The sequence below is a fragment of the Phyllobates terribilis genome, unplaced genomic scaffold (assembly GCF_046119375.1).
Source record: "Phyllobates terribilis strain yellow unplaced genomic scaffold, ASM4611937v1 Scaffold_3__8_contigs__length_932513732, whole genome shotgun sequence".
NCBI classification, from domain to species: Eukaryota; Metazoa; Chordata; class Amphibia; order Anura; family Dendrobatidae; genus Phyllobates; species Phyllobates terribilis.
The window spans coordinates 203,206,525-203,216,201 of record NW_027362763.1 but is presented as its reverse complement, the minus strand read 5'-3'; positions in this window follow the sequence as shown (position 1 = coordinate 203,216,201).

The following is a 9,677-nucleotide window of genomic DNA, read 5'->3' as shown; positions in this document are numbered from 1 at the left end:
GTAAACATTGTGGACGCATTACTCAGGGGCATTAAGTGCATTTTAACACCTTTATGTCATGACTATTTTTAAGAAATAGTTACTTTTGTTAATAGAACAAGAAACTGTATCGGAGAAAGTGTGGCACTCACCCCGACGCTCGTTTCGGTACGTCCTTCATCAAGGGGTGAAAGATGATGAAGGACGCATCAAAAAGCGCATCGGGGTGAGCGCCACACTTCCTAAAGAACTCTCCTTGATCCAGGTATGAATTACATCCCCAATGTTTGCATACCTATGCATTATATACCCTAATGGTTGATGGACTATACAAGACTACATAGGGCATGTGCAATATACTAATATCATTTCAACACTTTTTGGCCTAGGATTATGTGAAATTACGCTTAGCATGTCACTTGTTACAACTTATGTGCAAACATGTATAGTCGCCGCCACACAATCTTGACACCATCTCAAATAAGTTTATCTTGGTCTCATCAGACAGCTACAGCTCAATTTTAGGGAGTTGGCAATCTTCTTATAGCTTAGGCCATCTTTACCCAGAGCAACAATTCTTTTTTTAAGATCCTCAGAGAATTCTTTGCCATGCTGATATTCCAGTGACCAGTATGAGAGAGTGTGGGAGCGATAACACCAAATTTAACACACCTGCTCCCCACTCACACCTGAGACCTTGCAACACTAATAGGCCACATGACACCGGGGAGCGAAAATGCCTAATTGAGCACAATTTGGCCATTTACACTTAGGGATGTACACACTTTTGTGATATATTGTATGTCCTGAGGATAGCTCATCAATATCTTGTGACTAAAATGCGCTTTAACATTATTGTTTGTTATATCTTCACTCTATATAGGAAAATGCCACTTACCACCTGGCAGCAAATTTCTTTACTTCCTGGCAGCTACTAACTTTACCACCTGGCAGCAAATAACTTTACCACCTGGCAGCAAATAACTTTACCTCCTGGTAGCAACTAACTTTACCACCTGGCAGCAACTAACTTACCACCTGGCAGCAACTAACTTTACCACCTGGCAGCAAATCACTTTACCACATGGCAGCAACTAACCTTACCACCTGGAAAAAAACTGGGAGTCTGAACTGAAACATAAATTGATGTGCAGGCAAAATGTAAATGCATGTTCACATAAGGCCACTAGACAGAGAAAAACCAAAGAGAAGCAAAATACCCAATTAACTGGAAGTAAATGGATAAATCGCACAGTGCAAAAAAATATGATAAATAATAAAGGGTATTTAGTTAACATAATTTTGATCAAAATAATGTAAAAGCCATCCCGCAACGTCATGGCAACCCTTATGGGACAGTCCTAACTCTAATATTAAAACCTTACCATTTGTCAAGTGACATACATATGGATAAGGGCAGAGAGACTGAACCCCTAGTAGAAGCATGGACCTGAGAGGCAGAATGAACCTTTCAGCTCAGGCAAAGGGTGGCCACACCCTTATATGCACTGAAGCACACTAAACTACAAAAAAAAAACCCCGGAGTCTGAACTGAAACGTAAATTGATGTGCATGCAAAATGTAAATGCATGTTCACATAAGGCCACTAGACAGAGAAAAACCAAAGAGAAACAAAATACCCAAATAACTGGAAGTAAATGGATAAATCGCACAGTGCAAAAAAATATGATAAATAATAAAGGGTATGTAGTTAACATAATTTTGATCAAAATAATGTAAAAGCCATCCCGCCACGTCACGGCAACCCTTATGGGACAGTTCTAACTCTAATATTAAAACCTTACCATTTGTCAAGTGACATACATATGGATAAGGGCAGAGAGACTGAACCCCTAGTAGAAGCATAGACCTGAGAGGCAGAATGAACCTTTCAGCTCAGACAAAGGGTGGCCACACCCTTATATGCACTGAAGCACACTAAACACAAAGAAAAAACCTGGGAGTCTGAACTGAAACGTAAATTGATGTGCATGCAAAATGTAAATGCATGTTCACATAAGGCCACTAGACAGAGAAAAACCAAAGAGAAGCAAAATACCCAAATAACTGGAAGTAAATGGATAAATCGCACAGTGCAAAAAAATATGATAAATAATAAAGGGTATTTAGTTAACATAATTTTGATCAAAATAGTGTAAAAGCCATCCCGCCACGTCACGGCAACCCTTTTTCTTTGTAGTTTAGTGTGCTTCAGTGCATATAAGTGGGTGGCCACCCTTTGTCTGAGCTGAAAGGTTCATTCTGCATCTCAGGTCTATGCTTCTACTAGGGGTTCAGTCTCTCTGCCCTTATCCATATGTATGCAAAATACAAAAACTATCGCACTCCTGATCAGTTCTTGGTGCACGGGTAGGGTACCAAGTCGAATACAATATATTAGAAAAACCCGGCACTCAAGGATTCAGTGAAAAATTATTTAGAGTTTTTAATGAAGTAAGTACAATAAAATTGACAAACGTTTCGGTCCCTCAGGACCTTCATCAGTGTACAAGGCAAGGGTCATGAGGGTGGATAGAATCCACTACGGTTGCTGAACTGAAAACTGTCAATGTATACTTTGGAGTATAAACCAGAAATGGTACGTCCGTGGTAATGGCTGTGGTGTGCTGTGCTGTATGCAGTCCAGTGTAAACGTGGTGTTCACCGCTTGTTCAATGGTGGTGCACATTGACAGTTTTCAGTTCAGCAACCGTAGTGGATTCTATCCACCCTCATGACCCTTGCCTTTTACACTGATGAAGGTCCTGAGGGACCGAAACGTTTGTCAATTTTATTGTACTTACTTCATTAAAAATTCTAAATAATTTTTCACTGAATCCTTGAGTGCCGTACTTATCCATATGTATGTCACTTGACAAATGGTAAGGTTTTAATATTAGAGTTAGGACTGTCCCATAAGGGTTGCCGTGACGTTGCGGGATGGCTTTTACATTAATTTGATCAAAATTATGTTAACTAAATACCCTTTATTATTTATCATATTTTTTTGCACTGTGCGATTTATCCATTTACTTCCAGTTATTTGGGTATTTTGCTTCTCTTCGGTTTTTCTCTAACCTTACCACCTGGCAGCATCTAACTTTACCACCTGGCAGCATCTAACTTTACCTCCTGGCAGCAAGAAACTTTACCACCTGGCAGCAAATAACTTTACCACCTGGCAGCAAGTAACTTTACCACCTGGCAGCAAATAACTCTACCACCTGGCAGGAAATAACTTTACCACCTGGCAGCAAATAACTTCACCACCTGGCAGTAAATAACTTGACCACCTGGCAGTAAATAACTTGACCACCTGGCAGCAAATAACTTGACAACCTGGCAGCAAATAACTTTACCACCTGGCAGCAAATAACTTTACCACCTGGCAACAAATAACTTTACTACCTGGCAGCAAATAACTTTACCACCTGGCAGCAAATAACTTTACTACCTGGCAGCAAACAAAGAGGTTGTCCAACCATTTTTATTTTTGTAATTTTGTAAACACCACAATAAATAAATTTTGGACCTTTTGTTCCTCTTTAATTTCACTTGGCAGTGGCAGCACCGATCACTACACCTCACACCACATCCACAATGGTGATAGAGTCATCACAAGTCCCCTACATTACCCAGGGGTATAACATTTGCGGTGGCAGAAAGTGCGACTGGGCCCATGCTGACGCCAGTATTTACTTCAGTTGGATGTGCACCTGGACACACAATAAGCTGAAGTGTGTTACGGTGCAGAGACGCGCTGGGTCCCTGCACTGCAATACACACTGCCGGCCAATCAGAGGCTAGCAGTTGACGTTGGCCTGATGGATGGGGGTGGGGTGGAGGAGAACCATGATGGGGTTGGGGGGAGAGGACAATGATGGATGTGGATGGGGGAGAGGACCATGATGGGGAGTGGGGGAGAGGACAATGGTGGAGGCGGGGAGAAGACAATGATGAATGGGGGAAGGGGATAACCATGATGGGGTCGGGGGAGAGGACAATGATGGATGTGGGGGAGAGGACAATGATGGGGGTGAGGGAAAGGACAATGATGGATGTGGGGGAGATGACAATGATGGAGGTGGGGAGAGGACAATGATGGGGGTGAGGGAAAGGACAATAATGGATGTGGGGGAGATGACAATGATAGAGGTGGGGGAGAGGACAATGAGAGGGCGGGATAGAGGACAATGAGGCGGGTGGGGAGAGGACAATGATGGGGTGGGTGAGAGCACAATGATGGGGGTGAGGGAGAGGACAATGAAGGGGAGTCGGGGAGATGACAATTGGGTAGTCTGGAGAGGACAATGCGGGTGGTGGGGGAGATGACAATGAGGAATGTGAGGGAGAGGACAATGAGGTGAGTGGGGGAGAGGACAATGAGGGGGTGGGGAATTGGGATGGGAGTAAGGGAGACTTATAAAGAACTTATGAACAGGAGGCGGGAGAGGAGGATGTTAGATATGGAAGCTGGCATCAACCCCAATGCTGTTACCCCACTTGCCACCGCACGAGGGCAAGTGGAAAGACAGAGGCTAAACGCCAGAATTGGTGCATCTAATGGATGCACCATTTCTGGGGCTGCTGAGGGCTGATGTTTTTAGTCTGGGAGGGGGCCAGTTTGCTGATATAACAGACTTACATCGGGCTAGAAACCAGCCCGGTAGCGCGTTCGTTGGACCGAACAACAGACGTAAGGTTCGTGGATCGAGATACAAGAACAGCCCAAGATTAAATTATATATTTAATTGCCATAAGGGCTCACTAAACAATCTACTATATACATCAGGGTTATACATATACAGTGGCCAGAGTCACAAATACAAAAGCATGGTACATCAAGCATAACAGATCTTAAAGTCAGTTACTGGTAGGTGGAAAGCATGGCTCGGGGAATGGGCGGCCACATGGGGAAGGTATGTGGGTCCTGCTTGGTTGCTGGACTTCTCCCACAAGTCTTGATGTCACCAGCTTCCCCAGGAAATGACAATAGGCTTTACTTACAGAGACCTTCAAACTCTCTGGGAACTTCCACTACCGCCACCCGGCTGAAGCCCAAGTCTCCACCCCTGTTCCTTCTTAGCTAAGAGACTCCAAGAACTAAAGTGAGCCATACCTCCTTACTGGGAGGTCCCAGGGAACCGGTTCTGGTGTCAACTGACCCAGCCGGGCCCCTGCTATGTGTGGATACCAAACACACTTGTCCTAGGAGGTTCAAAAAGGCTGGGACGTGTATCTCCTCATCCCTACACGCTAGATTTAGCTGGGATGCAGTCTGACATTCGCTATCTCCCCCTGAGTTAGGAAATCCATTTTGTGAAGAGCTGGGACATATAGTTCTTCCACAAATTGGTAGTGAAATATAGTATCTTAACAAAACAGCACGTTAGTGAACAAAGGAAAGGATCACTGCAGTGTGCCTGCCTTTCAGCTCAGCTCACAGCTGCAGAGGGACACTGGCACTGAAGCCCCCCTCCCTTCTCTCTTACAGCTGGGAGTCGGGTTACGTTGTGCCTGGAAACCTGACAACCAGGGCACATGTGATTATTCTAGAATATTCTTCACAGACCTCTCTGCCACTGGAAGGAGAGATAGAAAGTTCTCCTTATAGCGTGGGTCTAGAAGTGTGACCAACCAGTATTTACTGCAGGCCAAAATGTGTACAACGCGAGGGTCACAGGAAAGGCAGAGGAACATAAAGTCAGCCATGTGTGCCAGACTGCGAACAGCCAAGTCTTCCCTGTCCTGACCAAGAGGACGACTGTCCATGCTCTCCCCCTCCTCGTTCTCCCTCTTCTCAGGCCATCCATGCTGAACAGATGGGAAGAATGTTGTGTGTGCAGTACCATCTGTAGCGCAAGAAACCAGCTCCTGTTTCTCCTCATTATCACATAATCCACATTGGGATGAGATGAGGCTGGGCTGTGTGGCATCACCCTGTATGGTTCCTTGCTCCATCTCATCATGCTCCGCCTGCAATGCCTCCTCTTTAATTGTGAGCAGCAAGCATTTCAGTGGACAGAGAAGCGGGATGGTGACACTAATTATGACGTCATCGCCACTCACCATCTTGGTGGAGTCCTCAAAGTTTTGGAGGATGGCACAGATGTCTGAAATCCATGCCCACTCATCAGCTCTTATGTGCGGAGGCTGACCTGAATAACGACGGGCGTATTGAAGCTAATACTCAAAAACTGCCCTCTGCTGCTCACAAATCCTTCCCAACATCTGCAAGGTTGAGTTCCAACGCATGATGACATCGCACACCAGTCGATGAGCTGGAAGCTGAAAAGGCTGCTGAAGCACGGCGAGGGCGATGGAAGCTGTAGGTGACTTTCATAAATGGGCACACACGCGGTGTACTTTGACAAGCAGCTCAGGCAGATCCGGGTAGGTTTTAAGAAACCACTGAACTACTAGGTTAAGCACATGGGCCAGGCATGGTACGTGTGTGAGCTTGCCTAGCTTCAGAGCTGCCACCAGGTTCCGGCCATTGTCACAGACGACCATGCCTGGCTGTAGGTTCAGTGGTGACAGCCACAGATCTGCCTGCTCTTTTACAGCTGTCAACAACTCTGCAGCGGTGTGCGGTTTATCACCTAAGCATATTAGCTTCAGCAGTGCCTGTTGCTTGGCCGAGGCAGTGCTTCCGGCTGACGTGGTCATTTTGGAGATGGAGGGGGAGGTGCAGGAGCTGTAGAATGTGGGGGCAACCCTGACTTGACCCAGGGCCCGCAATCCTCAGCGTAGGAGGGACGTGTTCCTTCCCAGGGTCTGACTGGGTCCCGGCTTCCACTATATTAACCCAGTGTGCCATCAACGAGATGTAGCATCCCTGGCTACAAGCATTTGTCCATGTGTCCGTGGTTAGGTGGACCTTCCCAGTAACTGCATTGCTGAGGGCACAGGTAATGTTCTGGGACACGTGCTTGTGTAATGCGGGGACGGCACACTGGGAGAAATAGGGGTTACTGGGGACCGAGTACCGAGGGCCGGCCGCCGCCATCAGGTTGCGGAAAGATTCTGTCTCCACGAGCCTAAAAGGCAACATTTCAAGTGCAAGCATTCGAGAAATGTGTGAGTTTAGTATTGTGGCCTGTGGGCGTTGGTTGCATATTTGCGCTTGCGTTCAAACGACTGGGGTAGGGACAACTGAACGCAGCGCTGGGACAAGGACGTGGATGCTGATGGTTGAAAGTGAGCAATGACAGGTGCAGGGCAGGAGGCATCTTCGCCTGCGCCATGGACAGAGGATTGGCGGTGGTGTCACCCGCAGACCCTTTTTCTAGACCCCGGCATTCGGCCCAACTAGTCGGGTGCTTTGCTGTCATGTGCCTGACCATGCTTGTGGTGGTCAGGCTGGTAGTTTTTCTGCCCCTGCTGATGCTGGCATGGCAGAGGTTGCAAATGGCCTTATTGGGGTTATCTGGATAGTCTTTAAAAAAGAGACAGACTCTGGAAGATCTAACAGTTGGACTGGTAACTTCACTCGTGTTGGTGTTCCGGGGGGCTGGTTGCCCGCCTTGTGTCTGAAGCCATCCCACTGCTTGTTCCTGCTTGTTGTGGTGCTATGCATCCCTCCCCCTGTGTGCTGCTGTCCTCGCTATGCATGTCACCTTGCCAGTTTGGGTCAGTGACTTCATAGTCCACCACCTCGTCTTCCACATACCTGCCCTGGCTCTCCTCCTGAATTGGTGGCAACTGTGTCTCATCATTATCATCCACTTCTTGTGACAGATTCCAACCATTGCCCTTGTGTGACCGTGGCTGCTCAAATATTTGGGCATCGATACATGCGATCTCCTCTTGCCCCGCTAGAAGTGGGTTGGCGAGAGGCCCAAATCTATAAATAGAAAAGTGAACAGCTCTTCGGAGTGTCCAAGTGAGGCATCAGTTGTCTCAGGGCACTCGGCATGCCTGCCTAACTCCTGCTATCACCGGTAATATATGCAGCTGGATTAGTCCTTAGAAGGACTGTTAGTTCAGTTGGATATACTGTATATACAGGTGCATCTCACAAAATTAGAATATCATCAAAAAGTTAATTTATTTCAGTTCTTCAATACAAAAAGTGAAACTCATATATCGAGTCATTACAAACAGAGTGATCTATTTCAATTGTTTATTTCTGTTAATGTTGATGATTATGGCTCACAGCCAATGAAAACACAAAAGTCATTATCTCAGTAAATTAAAATTATTAACAAAAAACACCTGTAAAGGCTTCCTAAGCATTTAAAAAGGTCCCTTAGTCTGTTTCAGTAGTTTCCTCAATCATTGGAAAGACTGCTGACTTGACAGATGTCCAGAAGGCAGTCATTGACACACACCACAAGGTTCCAGAGTTCCAATTTTCATTTGGAAATCAAGGTCCCAGAGTCTGGAGGAAGAGTGGAGAGGCACACAATCCAAGCTGCTTGAGGTCTGGTGTGAAGTTTCCACAATCAGTGATGGTTTGGGGAGCCATGTCATCTGCTGGTGTAGGTCCACTGTGTTTTATCAAGACCAAAGTCAGCGCAGCCGTCTACCAGGACATTTTAGAGCACTCCATGCTTCCCTCTGCCAACAAGCTTTTTGGAGATGGAAATTTCATTCTCCAGCAGGACTTGGCACCTGTCCACACTGCCAAAAGTACCAATACCTGGTTTAAAAACAACAGTATCACTGTGCTTAATTGGCCAGCAAACTCGCCTGACCTTAACCCCATAGAGAATCTATGGGGTATTGTCAAGAGGAAGATGCAAGACACCAGACCCAAGAATGCAGACGAACTGAAGGCTGCTATCAAAGCAACCTGGGCTTCCATAACACCTCAGCAGTGCCACAGGCTGATCGTCTCCATGCCACGCCGCATTGATGCAGTAATTGATGCAAAAGGAGCCCCGACCAAGTATTGAGTGCATTAACGGAACATACATTTCGGATTTTAAAAGTATTTTTCAAGCTGTTTTTATAAAGTATTCTAATTTACTGAGATAATGACTTTTGTGTTTTCATTGGCTGTAAGTCATAATCATCAACATTAACAGAAATAAACACTTGAAATACATCACTCTGTTTGTAATGACTCTATATAATATGAGTTTCACTTTTTGTATTGAAGATCTGAAATAAATTAACTTTTTGATGATATTCTAATTTAGTGAGATGCACCTGTACATGTTGTGGAATACCTATACCCAACTAATAAACCGCCAAATCTCTCCCTAGCTCAGCAGCTCTCCCTACTCTGCCTGATTGCGGAGTAGACTGACGAGCACGGTGGCACTGTGCGGCCAGCCAATCACTGTAATGCCCACAAACAACATGGCTGCGGCATTACAGTGAGTGGCAGGCAATCCCTGCATGTTCATTGGCTCTCTAAAGAGCGCCAAACATGCAGGGAGGGGACCCGAGCTTCCGCCAAGCAACCCCGGAAATACTCAAGGAGAAGCGAGCATCTTGGGCGAGTACCGAGCACAGTTGCTCATCACTACTCATAAAGTGACAGTGGTCAGATTTAAAAAATGAGGCCCGGTAATTAACCTACAAAGTTGCTCGGTCCTTAAGGGGTTAAAAAGAGAGAGAGAAAAATCTTGTGAATTAAAAAAAAATAATAAAAATCCTCTGTTCTATCTACCAGCTGTTAATAAAGTTTCATTACAAAGCGGAAGTAGTCATCTCCAGCAGTCGCACGCTGATTGGCTGGAGCTGCA